General features: G+C 37.0%; 1 protein-coding gene across 3 annotated transcripts in view; it reads left to right on the top strand.

Moving 5' to 3' along the window:
- The window catches only part of LOC122806985 (gonadotropin-releasing hormone II receptor-like), a 360507-nt gene that overhangs the window by 86053 nt on the left and 254381 nt on the right, over positions 1 to 20073 (top strand). For all 3 annotated transcript variants that reach the window (XM_044077849.1, XM_044077850.1, XM_044077848.1), the window contains exon 2: positions 3387 to 3538. The gene's annotated coding sequence lies outside the window, so the exon portion shown is untranslated. The remainder of the gene's footprint in view (positions 1 to 3386; positions 3539 to 20073) is intronic.

Raw genomic sequence — 20073 nt, 5'->3', positions numbered from 1 at the left:
TTGTAATGAATAGAACATGGGTTCTAAAATGCAAACCCGAGTAATCTTAGCAGTGACACACACACACACACACACACACACACACACACACACACACACACACACACACACACACACACACACACAGCAACATATGCTCAAACACGGTATCTGTCTGTGATGCAAAGTCATACTAAAGAAATAAATGCACATTTTTTCCCAAATTTGCATTTTTCAAGCAATTGCAGAACTTGTGTTTGTCCAATAAAAGGTATAACATCACGGCTGTGTTTCTTTGTCTTTGATTTCTCATTTAAAATAAAATGACACATGTTTCACCTGTTGGTTAATTGAAAAAGGCGCTCACATTAAATTCAGATGAGTGGACTTTTCAGGATGACAATGTAAGTCCTGATAAAATGGTTGTTTATACTGAAAAGTTACTAGTTATTGAAGCACTGTTCAAAACTGAGCAATTTAGGCCTATAACTAAGAATGTGCACTGGTTGCAAACATACAAAAACTTTCAGCAACTACAATTGTATATTTTAAATGTGAAACATTGTTTAACTAGTAACAGGACTGCTGTACTTAATAACAGTTTCATTTCTAGCCATCATGCTGGTAATGAAAATCTAATTAATGTGCCTATAAAAATGTGATTTCTAACAAGCATGCTAATTACAGTGTAGCAACAGAATGTGATAAAGTAATGACTCGAATAGCATAATCAGTGTATTGTTTGTGTACAATTACTAAGTTAGCCAAATAAATGGCATTAGTGGAGGGGAAGAAATTGAAAGAACCACCATAGTCTGAAAGCAAGGCCATAATTATTAAGGAACATTGTGTCTATAAACATAAAACAGATGATAAGAGGAAGCTGGAAACAATATGCATTCATAGGGACAGGAAAGATTTGTGAATACCACATGCAAAAATTCAAACAATGTTGGGTAAAGTAGTACTTAATATAAATTGGTAGCTAATTTAATACACATTGTCATAATTGACTGAGACCTCCCTCAGTTAATGGCATTGTGAAATTTATAGGGGATGGAGCACAGTTAAATACTCTGTGGTGAGACAATGCTCCTAGTTACAATGGGGGAAGCAGCCTGACACACTATTAAAAGTGCACAGTCCAAACTATACCTCTAAGAGTAATGGGAAGGGGTAACAGCAGCCTGACAAATGCTTAAAAATAGAGTCTTGATACAGAGAAATGGAAAAGTAGAGAAACGTCAAAATGAACTATAATCTAGATTTGGCTGAAAGAGATAGAGGAACTTGTGTGTGTACGAGTCTTGCTAGAAAATCCAAGTTGTTAGTTAAAGAAGTCAGTGCTGAAGCTGAAATTGAAAATAAACATAATATACGATGAGGAACCTTATCGGAAGATTCAAATCATTCAAGTATTCATGAATGACTTTGTGGAGGCAGACAAGAAGGGATCCATAATGATATACTCTCTAAGAGAAAAAGGGAACCTGAAGAGAATCTTAGGTTGCCCTCCAAAATGTCAAAACTGAGGGCTAACCAGAAAAAGGAATCAGCAGCAGGTACTTAAAAAGACAGATATTACGGAGGTAAAAGAAAAAAAAATTACAAAAAACAAAAGTAGAAGAAAGTCATTGGCATATATGCCTGTAGCATAATTGTGTTGTTCATGCTGTCATGTGGGGTCATCTGGTGGTAAGTGAAAGAATAATTTTGATGAGGTTCTGCAACACAGTCTGTCAGTTAGCAAAGAGGATTAAAGCTATGAGCTGTTAATAAGCTCTGTTAATAAGCTACTTCTAATGGTAACAGTGTGATTCCCTTAGCCTTTGTTTACCTATTGTATGAATTTGAGGAAGTCACTTAACCAGACAGTGTTTTGGGGTAACTGGGAATTTGGACTAGGCTCCTTAATGGTCTTCTGGACTGCTTGCCTTTTAACTGCCTATGAACCTGTACAATAGGGTATAAACATCTAACAGGCTTATACAGGTATATAGTTCACATTTCCTCTGGAGCCATCAAGGCAAAATAAATGTATTCATTGAGGATCAGATACCAGTTATTTTATATTATGATCCTTCTGGTGTGCTCGGTCATATTCTACATGCTATGATGTCTGATGCATGTGAGTAGCCATGGTTAAAGAGGACATCTGGCATCACCTAGTACATGACAATGGGGATAAGCTCATTTCAAAGGTTCGATGCACAGCACTAGAGTGACAGACTTTGGCCTCACAGCTGCTTTTGCATTGAGGCACATGCATGTGTGATACAACACCTGTAGTCACATACCACCTGACAGTTAATGGGATTAATAGCCATGTCAGTTTACCTATGTAGGCACATTGCTAGTAGAAGGTTTCTGGATTATTGTATGTGTGCCATCCAGTGTCCCAAGTATACCTGGAATGTGACATATTGTACAGAATCCACATATCACTAATATCTGTTCTGCCTAAGTCTGTATCACGCATAACAGTGAGGTCTGGCACACCATCTGTATCCTAATACTGTGGTGATGCACTGCCTGGCTCACAGCTGACACTACTGTGTTTGCTACTATCATATTTTCTGTGATACCTGTTGTGCATTGTACACAACTGTTACTGTATTATTCTTTGGCTATAGTGTGTATTATCTTATGCATCTGTATGCTGGTGACATGCTTTATGAATTTCATTTTGTTATGCCTGGCACATAAAAGATTCATCTGAATATGTGTACTTTTGCTATCATGTTGAGAGTGAACTAGCTTCTAGACATAGGGTAGAAGTAAATTTCATAAAGCTTTTATATATTCTTTCAGTTGTCCATCATTGGCAGACATTTTACACTGAAGTCTTTATTTATGAACACTATTTTTAGTCCCCCCCCCCCAACTCCAAAATCTATCTTAGTGCAAAAAGATTGTATTATAATATTTTAGGATGTAATGTCTGTAGACTGCAAAATGTTTTGTTGGATGATGGTATGGCAAAGTAATTTAATTCACTTAGCTGTAAATTTAGTGCAGTAATTACAACCGTATTATATTCACTAACTCTAACTTGTGTCAAAATAGGTATGTTACTAAAAAAGAAGCATGGCTGCTTACATCAGTCACCATTAAACAAATGTGTTTTCATATAGGTTAAGCAAAAAAGCTTGTAGGAATAGAGGCACACTGCTTAATTACACTGATACTTCTAGCATATGGTGGAAAAAATATTCTGCATAAAAAAACAGTAGATGCCTAAGAAATGTGTTTTGAAATATTACATAGGGAATGCAAGTAGGTTCTGATTAGGGAATACTGGATAAGTAACTCGTACTTAAGAGTAAATGCATTCATTTTCTTCTGTTGGTATCCATGTAAGTTGATATATGGAGCATTGACTGAATTCTCATTTTTCTGAATCTCAGGTATCAAATAAAGCTTATCATCTGGGAGTGTGGCATAAAATGTGAAGCGAGCAATTAAAAGGCCGTACAGGCCATTGATGAGCCATACCAGACCCATCCATGGTACATATCAGCAGTGGCAAAGGAATCAGACATTTTGAAAAATATCTCAGGTAAATATGATGTTACGTGTGTTCTAATGACAGAATGGTGTATGTAAATGGCAAAACTATAATGAAAAAGATAAGCTTCATGACATCTTTTACAGTATTTCTAGCCTGCAGGAAGGTGGCAAGCAAAGAATATGCAACACTAAAACTGGAGCAAGCTGAGCTTTCTATGACAGGCAAGTTGCAAGTCTACAGATCTGTAATGAAGGATGCAAACACAAAATTAGCAGCGTTTTTTTATTCTATTAATAACATACTAAAGGATGACCTACTTGCAAATCCAGAATGTCAGTTGCATCTGCAGCACATAAAACATGAAACATGAAAATACATAAGGAACAATGCCTAATGCCTTAAATTTTACCAGGAAGTTATAATTTGAGGTATGAAGGCACAATTATGATTTTGGTAACAAAGATCCTGAGGTCATAGCTACTCACTGCACATCAAGAGGCATACTTTTTAGTAATTCTTTATACTTTACTCTTTACAGACCATGACATTTTTTATTTTTTTATTCATTTATGTTTGCACTTTCTTAAGCTTAGCATTTCCTTTTCTCTTTTTTCTTTTGCTTTAGTGTCAGCAGAGACTTGTTTACCAGAGTGTAGGATGTGACCAGTTGTTTATCTGGCTTGTTTACAGCACACTTGTACTGTAGGTATCATTTACATAATAATAGGCAGTTTATGACTCTTATTTACTCATTATTATATTTTACCACAGAAACAAGTGTTCAAAGCAACAACAATAGTAGAACAGTTAGCGAAACTAGAACGCCAAGAATTCGCTATCTACTCACAGCAACCAGATGTTCAACAAACTTAAAATATTCAAGTCCAATGCCACTGAATGTAAAAACAGATTTATTCCATAAAAAGTTAAGCGCTTTCACCCACAGATAGTGGGCTTTATCAGAACTGTCGTCTAACTAATCAAAAACACTTAAATACGCAAAATTGGCGCCAAAATCACTTCAGCTTCTAAAAGCTACAGTACATACATTTTGCTACAAATTATAACAATTAAAACAATCATATATACAATGTAGACGAAATGCTTATATACATACTACTGATGTACATCCTAATATTAAAAGTAATAAATTCTTACATACTCATTTAATATAAAAATGTAATAAGGTAAAAAACTTGTGCATATAATATATCTCCTTCCTAACTCCAAAATTGGTTTTACAGAAATATATTCATTTAATCCTGGTGGTGTCATAGCATCTGTTAATAACTGCCACCACAGTTCCCTATATGCTAAAATATTTTTAATGTAACCACCTCTCGGGTTAACAGACAAACTTTCTAAAATGGCAAATTTAAAATGATGGTCATCACCCCGGCTATTTATATGTTTGTATAAAGCATTTTTGATGTCTTTCGTTCTAATACTATAAAGGTGAGAATAAATTCTTTTTTTGAACTTCCTCTCAGTCTTTCCTATATAGTATGAGGGACATATCATATCATACATTTCGCAAGATAAACTAACATACTGGTATTACAATTACCATACTTAAAAGTAATTTTAGTTTTGTTAATATTTTCCAAGATTAAATCTTCCTCTTCATTTATGACAAAGCATTGATGACATGCACCACATTTCGAGGTGTGTGCAGACTCCCTATTCTTTCTAGTTTTTATACCATGTTCTAATAATTTTTTCAAATTACTTCCCATTTTGTACACAAATGTTGGACTGGACTCTAGAATGTCAATTTTCTCCTGGTCTGTCAATAAAATATGCCAATTCCGGGTCATAATCTCCTTAACCTGATTGCTACAAGGGCCAAATTCAATAATGCATGCTCTATTATATGCATTGTTGCCTTTGCTTCTGATACTTGTGACATTACCAAATACATTAGTATTCTGCTTCGTATTCATACCTAGAAGTGGTACATATTTCCTCCCCCATTCACTAATAACATATTTATTAACGTCTTGCATCATAATTAAATCATACCCTCTTTCTTCGAATAGCTTAAAGATGTAGTTAACTTCTTCTAACATATCACTATAATTAGAAGTCATTCTGAGGGCTCTAATGCACTGCCCTTTATAAATATTATATTTTAGTTTCCTGGGGTGATTGCTATTAAAATCCAAATAGGAGTTTAAAAAGTTGCTTTCCTGTGTATTTTAGACTTGAAACTCATTCCATCAATAGTAATAAGTGTATCCAAATAAGCCACTCCTTTGTTGTTAATTTCAGAGGTGAATTTCAGATAATCACTGCTCCTATTAAGATATTCTAAAAAATTATTGAAAGATCTCTGGTCTCCTTTCCATAAAATGTAAATGTCGTCCAGAAACTGGGAATAATATTTTATATTATCTATGTACTCACTATTAAAAATAGTTTCCTCTTCCCAGTCTAACATTACAAGATTTGCATAAATGGGGGCACACGCTGCCTCCATAGCTACTCCTTTGGTTTGCCTAAATATCTCCCCTTCATAATAAATAAAGTTGTTTTCCAGTACTATAGTCATCATTTCAATAATTAAACTAATTCTGTCCCACCCAAGATTGCTATATTTCTGAATGCTGTTAGAAAAAGCCTCCATCCCGTGTCGATGGTATACATGTAAAAAGATCAATTACGTCTATAGAAATAAACAGCAAGTCATTGTTCTCCAAACTGATAGGGAAATTTTTTAAAAATTCCCATGAATCTTTCACTAAATGTTTGATCTCAACATAAATTGGTTTGAGCATGGAGTCTATCATCACTCCTTTGAAAAAGGTCTTCGATTTGTTTCCTGAAATAATTGGCCTAAACGGTGGATTAGATACATTTTTGTGGAGTTTAGGTATACCCACAATAGTCGCCATATAGGGGTATTCCACCCTTAGAAAGTTGTTTAATTCATCAGTAATTCTATGATCCAACAAAAATTCTTAGATTTTATTAATGTGTTTGTATGTACTAAGTACTTTTGTTTGTATCTTGTGGTACTAGCATCTTCTGTGCTTCAAATGTTGTTTTGCTGCTTTGCTTGTGTTACCTGAGCTTGATGTTTCAACTGTATCTACAAAGTTAGGAAATCACACCTTCTGATCTGGGGGTTACATATGATTTTACAAATATTAGTTTTCCTGCTTTACTTCTCTGTCATTAACCATTGATGCCAGGCATCTTCATAGCACAGCGTCCTATGCTGATTGGATGGTTCTTGTCAGTCCTGACTGTCTCAGTCTCATTGCACTTTTCATATTTACATAAATCTAGAGAATGACAAGCTCAGACACCTCCTTCTTACACTGTAGAAAACAGGTGGTGCATTTACTTTTGGACACGTAGGAACTGCTGTTAAAGTATCCAAGGATTCAGCAGCAGAAAATGTGATGACAAGACTTCACCTGGAAGAACACCGATGATTTTTCTTCACTCCATCATCAATCCAGTAGTATCTTACTGACATTATTGCCTCTTAGAGGGACTGTAGGATTCCCACAACAGATCCATTTCATATTTTGATTACTGCTTCTTTTGACACCATTCTGGAATGTGAAATGCTGGGCAAGGTAATACTGTATTTGAGGATGTGAAGTGTGCCTTACATGCCTTATTAGCAACCTGAATCAATATCTAGAGGTTTGATCTGACTGCACCCAGTTTGTATAGATTATGCTATAAATTTTGTACACTCATAAATATTACACAAAAGAGTGATACATTACACATCCCTTCTATGACATTTAATAAGCTCATTTATGTCCTTTGCAAACTGCTAGCATACAGCATTGTGCTCAGAAAACATAACCACATTATATCTGGACACTGGACTAGAGGAATCACAGAAGGGATAAGTGTTATTGTATCATGCATGTTTGCTATGTGAAGACCATATGCAGATAAGACAAGTGACAGCAGTACAGATGGCAATGCACTCCACACTCAGTCACTCTGTGCACTAATGCTGACAGTTGACATCGCTCTTTTTAATGTGCCTACACATAAACACAGTTCTAAAATATCAATAAGATATAATAAAATCGTAATATATATGTGGGTATGTGTGTGTGTGTGTGTGTGTGTGTGTGTGTGTGTGTGTGTGTGTGTGTGTGTGTGTGAGAGAAAAATAAAGTAGCAAGCAAATAAAACAGACTATAAACAAAATAAATCATAATACAAGACTAGATCAGAGCTAAAATTCAAGGAGATACTATAAAGCTATAAAGAATAATAGATTGTGGTTTTAATTCTTTAGGGAGGGCCAGAATACACTCACTGTGGGTGACTCAACTCTCAGCCACCTAGGTAACATATCCCACAGTTAGAGCCATTGAAAAGCAAAGAGCCACATGTTTCAAGCCATACCATGTAAGTAATAACCACTTTTTGGCGGCTGAGACAGGGAATAGGATAGCTGATATCATGTAAGAAGATCTCATGGATGGGAAACCAAGTCTTGCAGAGGTTAAGTAAACCAAAAGTAAAACTTTGAAAATACTCCACTGATGACAGCGGCAGGGCTAGCCACTTGGTGGTGTAAACCTTGGCTCAAGATGATTGTCACTGTTGAAGTGACACCCCGACCCCATGTGCAAAATGGGAAAAGGAGTTGAGGATGGATGGATGGAAGAATCCACTGATGAAAAAGCACTCAGTGAAGATCATGCAAAGCCAGTATGATATGATGGTTACAAGGTACTCCCATAAGTAACTGAACAGCTTCAAGAGGTTAAGTTCATATTCTGGATGCTCCATATACAGAACATCATCCAGTGGAAGGGATACAAAGGCATACCATGACGGGAAGGTCTGTAATTGGAATAAGGTACTTGATGAGGGTATTGCTAAGGTGGAATACTTAAGTGTTTTTCTCACATTAATTTTATTGATGAACTTTTTTAAATCTGGCATGGAACCAAGTGTACAAAATGCATTGAGTGGGAACACTGACTTCTTCAGGTTTACTTTTGTACTAAGAAAAATTGGTTCCCTATTATATGATCTAAGATGTATTCTTTTGAATGCATCTTGATCAAACTTGAAGGCACGAAATGGCAAAATATCGAAACGACATATAAGCAAATTTTTTCCTGGGAAAGAAATCTCTTGGCCACCTTCATTATTTTGCCATTTTCATCACTGTAGTGCGATCTCAGAGTTGGTGTATTTAAGTAGGGGGTGTGTAGGGGGCACAGCCCCTCATGTCGGGGGTGGGGGGCAAAGTTTTTTTTCTTTTTCTTTTTTGGAACAGCAATTTTTCCCCTGGGAAAAAAAATCGCTGTTCTAAGTGTTCGGGATTGTAAGCTTTCACTTACATGGGGTCGATAAATCAGCGTTCGCTTTTTTTAAGCGTTTGCTGATTTAATATAGACCCAAAAATTGTATCAATTGCTTAGATAAAGAGCTTAAGCTACATCCATCCATATGTGTAGCTCCAAACAAGGAATTTGACCTAATTCAACCTTGTAATATTCAACTATATCCTAAAAACAACTGATTGGAATTTACTAAAAACCCTCCCACTTGAAGCTGTTGATCACTTCAACACCACCTTCATGAATGTACTGAACAGCCTGGCACCCCTCTGACTACAGAGAATCAACAACAACCCTTGGCTGTCCAAGACTACTCATCTTCTCATGCATGCCAAAGGCAAAACATGGAAGCCATGTCAAGAATATCAAAACACCCCAGACCTACTAAAATTCGGATAACTATGCAACCAAGTTAAAAACTAGTCAACAAAGATAAAAAAGAACTACCTAAAACTTCAGCCTAACCACAAGCAGAACCCAAAGAAATTCTGGAACTTCATTACTTCAATACTTAACCCAGGCAAAAAAAAAAAAAAAACAACCCTTGCCCAAACCCCGAACAATCTCCTGAAGAAGTAGCCCCCATTTTTAATACCTTCTTTATTAACTCCATACCAGACATTATTTCAAAATTTTCCCACCCAAATTCCACCACATGCCACACACCCACCTCTAGTAACCCACTCACTCCCCCTCCCCTTCTCTCACTAAACACCCACAAAAGCCCAATACCCACCCCTTTTCCACCTTTTCTCTAAGACCTATCCCATTCACAACCATAAAAAAATTATAGTAAAGCTAAACTCATGCTCCAATGTCCTTGATGGGATACCTTCAGAATACCTCAAAATCACTTCTGAAAGTATCACTTACCCAATAAGCGTACTGATTAATAGATCCATCCTTGAGTTCTACATTACCAAAATCTGGAAAAAGGCCTTCATTCTCCCACTCCACAAAGGTGGCAATATCACTGACATCACTAACTTCAGACCCATTGCCATTCTTTCTCTAATCTCTAAAATCCAAGAAAAATGCATCAGTATTCAACTGCTCCACCATCTTCTCAACAAACAAATACTGTCACCCTCACAGCACTGTTTCAGACCCAGTCATAGTACTACAGCTGCCCTTATCTCCTTCATGGACGCAGTCAACAGAGCCTGTGATGCTGGCGAAATCATTTCCACCCTCTTCCCTGACCTTTCAAAAGCATTCAACACTGTTTCTCACCCTTTATTATCACCCAACTATCTAAGATCGAACTTTCCCCCTCCACTCTAAACTGGTTCTCTAGTTACCTAAAAGATAGACAACATGCTGTCAGATGGCATAACTCCTTCTCTTCTTTCCTCAACACCCCCCACCAGAGATCCCCAAGGCTCCATACTTGGACGACTCCTATTTTAGCATTTTCATAAACAATTTCCATTCATCTCTAACTCAAGGATCTGTCATTCAGTATGCAGATGACTCTACTATTGTCTGCTCAGCCAACTCTACATCTGATCTACTCCAACTAACCCAACAGGCCTTCTCCTCCACCAAATCCTAGATGCACAACAACCACCTAGCCCTAAACCTAAAGAAAACCAAAATCATGCTATTCATCCCTAAAAAATCAACCCCTTAAATAAGTCTGACTTCGCTATCTATTCTCATAGTAAGTCTATAATTGAAATTGTTACCCAAACAAAACTCTTTGGAGTCACTATTGACAAACACATGAAATTCGCCCTGCATATTTATTTATTTATTTTATTTTACATTTGTTAACCGGGAAATTTGACTGGACCAGGTCCATTTTCAGCTGAGGCCCGGGGAGAAAAGCTCCAATATCAAGTTATACAAATACAATACATCCAGCATAATACACAAAACAGGTTACATTATGTATGCTGAGCATAGTAATATAACAAGAAATTAATAAAAACACTCCAGGTAAAAGAAGATATAGAACATGGATAAAAAGACAATGTCAGTTATACATTGGTAAGAAAAGAAAATATATCAAGTAAGATTCTACAGATAAAAGTACCCTTTCAGCTGACCAAGCCTACAGGGGATCAGAGCTCCAGCATGTGATCAGAGAGGAATTTGGGGAGTTAATAGTAGTATGGGTAGGGTTATGTGATACAAGGGCATAACCAGGTACTAAGAAGGAGTGATTTGAGGGGGGGGTTGAATATGGATGTGGAGGGGGCAGTGGACACGGATAGGGGAAGAGAATTCCAATTTCTGGCAACGGTGCAGGAGTAGAGTGCTTTCCCTACATTATTGTTAGCCTTGGTGATGGAGAGGAGAGATTTTTCACTGGATCTTAGGTACCAGTTTGCAGTATAGATAGTAAGTAGGGTGGATAATTAGGGTTTTTTTTCAGGATATTTGAGAATATTGAAGGCTGTGCCCAGCTGGTGATAGTTAAGTAGCTGTGGTAGCTCAAGCCATTTTAGTTATTTAGTGCAGCACAGTGATGGGTTCTATAGGTTGAGTTAGTAGCAAGCTTGGCTATTTTATTGTAGCATGATTCTAGTTTGTCTAGGTCACATTGTCTGATTTGGGTAAAGATCGGTGCTGCGTATAATAGAGTTGAGAGGAAGTGGCTTTGTGCAAGAGTGACTCTTGCTTTTTGTGAGAGAAAGGACTTATGCCTGTATAGGGAGCCTAGTTTTTTGTGTAGTAGTTTTATGGTATGTGAGATGTGAACATCAAAGTGGAGATTATTGTCTATTTCAATGCCCAGAGGTTTGGTGTGGTTAGAAGGGGAGATGGTGGTGCCGTCCTTAGATGTTATGGTAAAGGAGAGGGTTTATTTTGATCTATTAGGGGTAAATAGTAGCAGTTTTGTCTTTTTGGGATTTAGAATTAGTTTGATACCCGATATCCATTTTTCTACTGAGATAAAGGTATCTTGAGTGAGTGTATGTAGGGTGGTGTGAGATGAGGTAGAGCAGATCAGGGTTGAATCATTCGCATATTGTATGAGTGTGGCATGTTGTGTAGAGCATTTGAGGTTATTTGTGAAAACAGGGAACAGTAGCGGGCCCAGTATAGAGCCCTGTGGGACTCCTATGGTGGTTGGAAGTTGTGTACACAGAGTTCCTTTCCACTGGACTGATTGTTGCCTGTCAGACAAGTAGCTTCTGAACCAGGCTATACTAGAAAAGGTGAAGGATAATGATGTTAGTGAGTCTAGAAGAATGGAGTAGGAGACCATATCAAATGCTTTTGAGAGGTCTAGGAAAATGGCTGATACATATTTGTTATCATTCCTGTGAAGGTTTATATAATTAGTGAAGGATAGAAGGGCTGTGGTAGTGCTGTGATGTGGACGGAAACCGTGTTGTGTGGTAGATAGTAGATTGTGTGTGTTAAGAAATGTCATCACTTGCAAGTGGATGCATTTCTCAAGAATTTTGGATAAGGGGCAAAGGATGGCAATAGGTCGGTAGTTGGAGAATTCATAAGAATCACCTCCTTTATGGAGAGGAATGATGTGAGGTACTTTCCAGAGTTTGGGTATGTAGGATTCTAGTATGGAGCGGTTGATAAGGATGGAGACAGGATATGACAGGGAGTCACTAGCCATTTTTAGGTATGTATCAGGTATGTTATCAGCTGCTAGTGTGGTTGGCTTTAGTTTTAGGAGGAGTTTTTTGATAGTTGAGGTAGGCACTGGTGATAGGCTGAAAGAGGGGGTGGTGTGGGAGAGGTTAGGCTGTGATTGAGGTAGACTGTTTTTGGTTATTTGACTGGACAGGGCTAAGATGGATTTAGTAAAATGGTTATTAAATTGAGAAGCTATGTCTAGGGTATTGTTAGCAGAGATGGGTGCTGGGGTTGTGGTTTTACCTGGCTTTAGTAGGGAGTTAATGGCATGCCAGAATTTTTGTGGACTATTTGAATATTTCCTTTGGGCGCTAAAAAAAATAGTTTTGCTTGTTTATTTTGGATTCAGCCTTGGCCTTGTTTCTAAGCTGTTGATAGTATTGTCTGGAGCTACGGGTTTTGTCAGTTTTCCAGATTTTCCAGGCTTTATCTATAGCTTTTAGTAAGGCTCTGGTGTCCCTATTTAGCCAGGGTGTGTAGTTGGCTTTAACTCTGATCTTTCTGCTGGGAGCTAGACTGTTAAGGATGTTAGAGAAGGTAGTATTGAAGTAGTCTACTGCCTGGTCTAACCCGAGTGTCCGTAGTGGTTCCCAGTTGCAGTGGCTTAGGACAGTATGTAGGTATCGTGGGGTAAGGTTACGGTCATCTCATACAAATTTGTAGACTGCTGGTTTTGGGGTGATTGGAGTGTTTCTGGAGTAGGAAGGTGGGGAGATGATCACTTAAGTCATCTGGGAGACAGCCTACTGTATAGTTTTGTTTGGGATAGTTGGTCAGTGTCCAGTCCAGTATGGATTCTCTCTTTGTTTTCTCATCTATTCTAGTTGGTTCTTTAATTAGTTGAGAGAACCCATATAGATTGATATGAGTAGAGGGCTGCTGGAGTTACAGGCTGCCCAGTCAGTGTTAAGGTCTCCTAGTAGGATTGTTTCCTGAGGGAGATTGTCCTTTGTCCAGTGTAGGATGCCTTCTATTATGAGCGAGTTGTATACAACACAATATTCACAAAACACACCTTAAACTTGGAATCGTTTATAGACAAAAGCACTTCCTAAGCCTAACTGCAAAAATAACCCTTGCCACAAACTACCTGTTACTCTCTCTCATCTATGGTACCCCTCTACTTACCAATATTCAAAGCTCGAATAAATCCAAACTGGAGTCATGCAGTAGAATCACCAAATTTGCAACAAACTCTCAATACTCCACCCCTGACTGCTGTGTTCTTAAATCTCTGAAACGGCTAGAACTTCCAGTGGCTAGAACTTCCAAACTCTCTCTCCTACCTGCAATTATGTACTACTCACAAAATAGTCTTTAGACCTCTAGACTGTCCTGCCCTGAGCTCAACCTTCAACTACTACCACCCAAACAGACCCCTAAGATCAGGAGAACAGAAGCTCTTGCAGGTTCACAAACCTAACTTCCCACTTGGTCAGCTTCTTTATACTTGCTCAGTAGCTAAAAACTGGAATGCTTTGCCCCTATCCATTAGAGCAGTGACGGCAAACCTATGACACACGTCAAAGGTGACATGCCACAATATTTTGGGTGACACACCAGCATTCACCAACACCTGAGTTACCAAAGAAACTGCTTTTGCATTTGTTGCTTGTGTGAAGGGTATTGCATTATTTTGTGCTAGGAGCCAATTCAACAACACTGCTGCAGAGGTAAGGAAGTGTGGTATACTGTCTCAACAGAGTCTGCAAAGGGCAGTGCTGACATTGTTTTTCTTCATGGTTACACTTCTGCGAAGGACAAGTAGCCTGCATTTCTAGGAGTGTGCTCTTTTACATTCCTCTCAACTGTTCCTCTTAATCCCTGCTGGCAACTTTTTACACTTAACAATGGCAATAATTATATTTATAGACTAATTTTACTTCAGAAAATGTATATTAATTCACTTTCATTTTTTTCTGTCATTGCCTCAAATTAATAGTACTAGTAGTTTAAAACTGTCCATATCTCTTTTTTCTAGATTTGTTCCTGATTCTGTTGAGATTTATCCTTGATGTATTGAGAGCCATGCTGTTTTATTTATTTAGATTTATTTATTTATTTATTTATGTATTTTATTTATTTATTTATTTATTTACCTTTTTTGTTTGGGGGGGTGACACACAAGCAGAGTCAAGTAAGGCATTTTCTGAATTTTTGACACGCTGAACCCAAAAGATTCACCATCATTGCATTAGAGCAATTCAAAATCCCACTTCTTTCAAGATTTCCCTTCACAACCACCTATCTTCAAACTGGAAGTGTACTTACTCCAAGTCCCCCTAAAAAATGTACAATTATATCTTTCAACCATAACTTTTTTTTCTTTTTTGTGTGTGAGAATCCTTCAGTAGATAGGCAGATAATACTTCCGTATATAGAGTCTATAAGGACAATATTAGGTGTATCTTTAATCTATACCATTGTTCATATTCTACTACTATAAATGTCTGACATATTTTGTGCATACTTATTCTTCTGTATTCATTGTATTGATTTTTATCATTTTTTTTTCTTTTTTTGATTTGCAAACTTGTTTTTGTATATACTCATTCTTGTAATCATTGTATTCAATTTCGTAATGCAGAATGTTAATTTCTTATGCAGTGGAGCTTTTCTCCCCAGGCCTCAACTGAAAATAGGTTCTCTATGGCCCAGTGGACTATCCTGGTAAACAAAATGCAAATAAATAAATAAATAAAATGTGTCATATTGTGGCCTAATTTTATGAGGTGCACAAAGGTTTCTGAGGGTTTGGACATTACAGTAAGGAAAACAAGTAGACAATGACTCTTAAAAGCCATACATGCACAGTGTCCAAGTATCACTATATGTTTTCCACCTTGATATCATTGTTATCCCTGTGGTATGGACATACCACATCAGGCTACTGCTGATTTCACGGTGAGTATGGTGCTATGCCCCTGGTCATTCTTTTTTTGTTCAGTGAACCACTCCATTGTGTGGCATACTAGCTGCTGCCCAGTACAACATAATATCTCCTATGAGGCACACCCAGCATGTAGCAACTAATACAAGACTGTTTCTGAATTATGGCTTAGATACTCTATATAGCTAATGCATCGTCCGGCGATAATTCATGAATTTGGTGGCCTAGAATCTTGGTAAATTATTTATTTTATTTTATTTTATTTTACATTTGTTAACCGAGGGTGTCTGACTGAGCCGAAAAGGCCCTTTTTCAGCAAAATTACAAAATGGAGGCATGACAGATTTATAGAAGGCATGTATTCAATGTAGTAGGCATGCCAATGGCCAAATATATGGCCATTAGCATGGCAAATAGTTGCAAAATTATAAGAAATAACTTTTATTTTTTTTTTTTGGCCAATTTCAGCCTTTTAAGCGTAGGGCAGCGGTGCACAAATGGGATTGGCCCAAAAATAAGAAAAAAGTTGGAAATAAGCTTTTAAACCAGAATCAGCATTCTGCCATAATAGTCAATGGCATGTATAAAACAACAATACCATGGAATAGTGGTTGCTAAGGGGGAAGGCTGAGTGTTAATTTTGTAACCATGCATTAGCAGTCAGTTTTATGCAAATTAGGGGATTGATACTGAATCACATATTTCTCCTCAGTGTTAGCTTGCACCCAACTGTGTAGGTGCAGCAATACCATGGTATAAGCATAAGAGGTATATGACCTCATAAGGGTGAGTGTCATGCATGCTGTAAGCTTATTGGAGCTTTGTGGCCTGTGTTTGCCCTTAGCTAAGTACAGCTAAGGAAGGGGTGTGTGTCTGAGGCTGCCTAACAGTGTTTACATTGCCTAAATGGGTGTGCTCACCACGCACCGGATTTTAAACAAAAAAATAAATAAAAACAGGAAATGGCAACTCTGTTCACATCTGAGCACTTGGTATGCGTGGCATGCCTCAGGGCTTAAACGGGAAGGCAATGGGAAGGGAAAACAGCAGCAGGAAGGCAATCAAGGAGAACTAGCCTAGCTGGCAAGTGAAATATATCATAATCAGCCAATTACATAGGCAGCAACCCAGCACACTACGATAAATTATGCAAACACCTTTCACTCTGGTTTTTCCGGCAAACTCTACACCACTGGTGTACACAGACGGGGACATTTTACCTGACAAAACTAACAAAATGATAGGGGCTGCTGTTGCTGTTATACATCAATAAGTGAAAGAGGCCGAGGATGTTGAGGATGAGTATGCTGATGACCAACCCACAGTGAGGAGAAGGAGAAGAGTGTACAGACCCAGAGTAACCTACCAAGGGCTACATGAGCTGGAGATAGTGGAGCGCTATAGGGTGGACAGGGACATCCTACAGCAAATTGTTAAGCTGTGCCGGCCATGCCTCACACACAGAACCAACAGAGTGGAACCCATCCCAGTGGATACCAAGGTATGTGTAGGCTTAAGAATACTAGTCACAGGTACCTTCCAAAGGCCAACTGGGGATATCATGGGGAGCTGACAGGCATCAGCATCCAGGGTACTCCACCAGTTCCTGGATGCCATGTCAGCACATGCCAGTGAGCACATATATTTCCTCAACACCCGTGAGGCGTTGACCAACAATATGCATCTCTGCCACCAAATAGCAGAATACCCTGAGGTAGTAGGTGCTATAGACTGCACTCATATACACATCAAAGCACCATATGAGAGAAAACACTATACCGGGTACCACACAATAACGTCTTTATTTAAACAAAGTAAAAAAGAGAGGTGAGCGCTTTCGCAACCTTCGTTGCTTCATCAGACAAAGAATTAACTGTTCAACTGCTTGTTTTATATCACTCTCAGTCAAAAAAATTTTCCAATTAGTGACATCATACAACTTTTGAAAATTTAAAGGCATATATGACAAGAATATTATAAAATACTCATATGAATATAAAATATATATACAAAAATGTATAGTATGTTCATATTTATGCATATCTAATTTAAAACAGTTATATAAAAAATGCATATAAATAAAAATGCATAATAATATAAATAAAAATGAGCAAGCGCACTAGTAGTTTTATTATTTCTGATGTCTCTTATGTGCTCCAATATTCTATCCTTTAAGTTTCTATTTGTTTTTCCTATATAGAAGGCATGACATATTTGGCAGAAACAAAAATAAATAACATCTGTGGTTTTGCAATCGGCATATGAATGAGAGTATAGTGTAAAATTTCTAACAGGATGAATATATGGTGTAGTACTATGAATATGTGTACAAGCAGTACAAGACCTACAAGGAAAAGTACCTATGCATCTAGAATTATAGGTAGTTTTTTTTGACGTCTTTATTACACAGTTGTTGTTTTAATGTTAGATTATTTCTGAAACTAAAACTAGGTGCATTACCAATGAAAGAATGTAAACAAGGAATCTCATGTAAAATGTGCCAATGTTGTTTAATAATATTAGTATACTGTTTAACATTACTAGCATACTGAAAAACCGCTCTAATGCTATTATTTTGTGTGTTATTTCTCGAATTACTGCTATCTGACGTAATAGAATTAGATGATTGAAAGTACGCTTTACATTTAGAGTCCCTGAGTGTCCAAGCATCAGAAATAGTTCTATCTATTTCATCCATATGATATCCTCTTCTTAAAAAATCAGTTTTCAATTTATTCAAAGCTAGTACTGCATCATTATCATTGTTGTGTAGTCTTAATGTTCTGTATACCTGCCCCTTGAGCACATTTCTTGGAATGTGTCTAGGATGCATACTGGTTTTGTGCAGGTATGTATTTTTCTTCGTGGGTTTGTGAAAAATTTTGCTAGTAAAACCTGTTAACTCTGATTTGATTATATGTACATCTAAGAAATCAATCTCAGATGTAGAAAATTTGTATGTGAATCTCAGAAAATCAGTAGTTGTATGCAAATAGTTAACAAATAATATAAACTCAGATATATTGCCTTTCCATAATAAAAAAACATCATCCACAAAACGTGTATACCATAAAAGCTGACTAATAAATGGATTCTTATCAGAAAAGACATGTGTTTGTTCCCAGAATGTAAGAGATAGATTAGCATAACTATTTGCACATGGTGTGCCCATGGCAACGCCTATCTGTTGCAAAAAGAATTGTTCTTCAAAATATACAACATTATTTTCCAGAATAATCTCTAACAAACTGCATATAAGTTGTACTTTATCATTGGTGAAGCAATTATTTCTTGTAAGAAAATTTCTAATCATATTAATGCCCCATGTATTCGGGATACTTGTATACAATGACTCTATATCCATAGTAACAAGAGCAAAGTCATTAATATCTGATAAACTTTCAATTCTAGTATGTAATTTCTCTAGAAACATTTTAGTGTCTCTTAAAATATTTTCACATTTGTCTAAGAGCACATGCAGTGTACTTTCAATATAAATAGACAGTGGTTCTGTACACCAACCAGTGTCTGAGACTATGGGACGCATTGGTGGCAGACTTCTATCTTTGTGAACCTTTGGTAAACCATAAATCTTAGGAATAGTTGGATTCAAGACATTGAAGTATTTAAACAGTGGTTCATCTATTAAATCAGTAATTAATAAGTCAAAAATCAAAAAAGACTCTTTATCAATGATGGCATTCACTGTAACTTTTGAGATTCCTCTGTATGTATCATTATTAAGCAGTAGCTTATACATTTGTTGTACATACAATTGCTTATCTAAAATAACAATACCTCCACCTTTATCTGCCTGTTTAATAACAACAGAATTCAAGTTCTTTAGTTCATTCAGTGCTCTATATTCACTTGTATTTAGATTTCCATAGTAATAGTCACTCAAATTATCATCATATATCTGCCTAAATGATGTTTCACATATATCAAGGAATCTTTGTATACTGGGAGTATAAGGAATGAAAGTGCTAGGCTGTTTAAACACATTCATATTATTTGTAACATTGTTTGGGAACAAAACTTTTAGAGACAAATTCCTGCCTAATAATTTAAGGTCTTTAATCATTTCTGTAAGATTAGCCTTTCTAGCAGGTATAAATGAAAGGCCCTTATTTAAAACATTCAACTGTTCTGGTGTTAAAATAATGGAGGAAAGGTTCAAAATCAAACCTGTAGTTAAGTCCGTCTCCTCTTCGGAGAATGTACTGCTCCTTCCAGTGAACCCAGTTGCAGTGACTGTCCTTTGTGTACAAATTGTTTCATTCGATTCTTGTAAGGTAGTGGTACTCTCAAAGTGAAGTCGCCTTGTTTGCTGGCATCTAAAAAGATACTTTCTGTGTTTTCAGTCACTTGTATGTTTGAAGTTCCTTCCTTTCTTAGAGTCAATAAAGTATGACTTGTAGATGGTAAAACTGCATATGTTTTCTTTGGAATAGCTCCTAATTTACTGTTTTTATCTTTTAAATTACTGTTTTGTTGGTCAAAGGACTCAGAAACAGGGAGAGTTAAACTGGTGTTCTTCTCCTCTTGCATACAAGCTGTTTCTGTTGTCAGAGAACAGGGAGTGCCTTGTGTAACTGCAGCATAGGTGGAATCTGAATTTAAAGGTGTAGTATGCACATTCCTTGCCTTGTCAGAAACAGTTTGATGTCTAAAGTTATTTTCTTTGGGCCATGAGAAGACATTATTTAAAGCAAAATCTTTTTTGTCTCTGTTAAGTTTTGATAGTTTAA

The sequence above is a fragment of the Protopterus annectens genome, chromosome 7.part0 (assembly GCF_019279795.1).
Source record: "Protopterus annectens isolate FY-2018-M chromosome 7.part0, PAN1.0, whole genome shotgun sequence".
Classification (NCBI taxonomy): Eukaryota; Metazoa; Chordata; order Ceratodontiformes; family Protopteridae; genus Protopterus; species Protopterus annectens.
The sequence above is the reverse complement of the archived record's forward strand: the minus strand, read 5'-3'. Positions and strand labels throughout refer to the sequence as shown.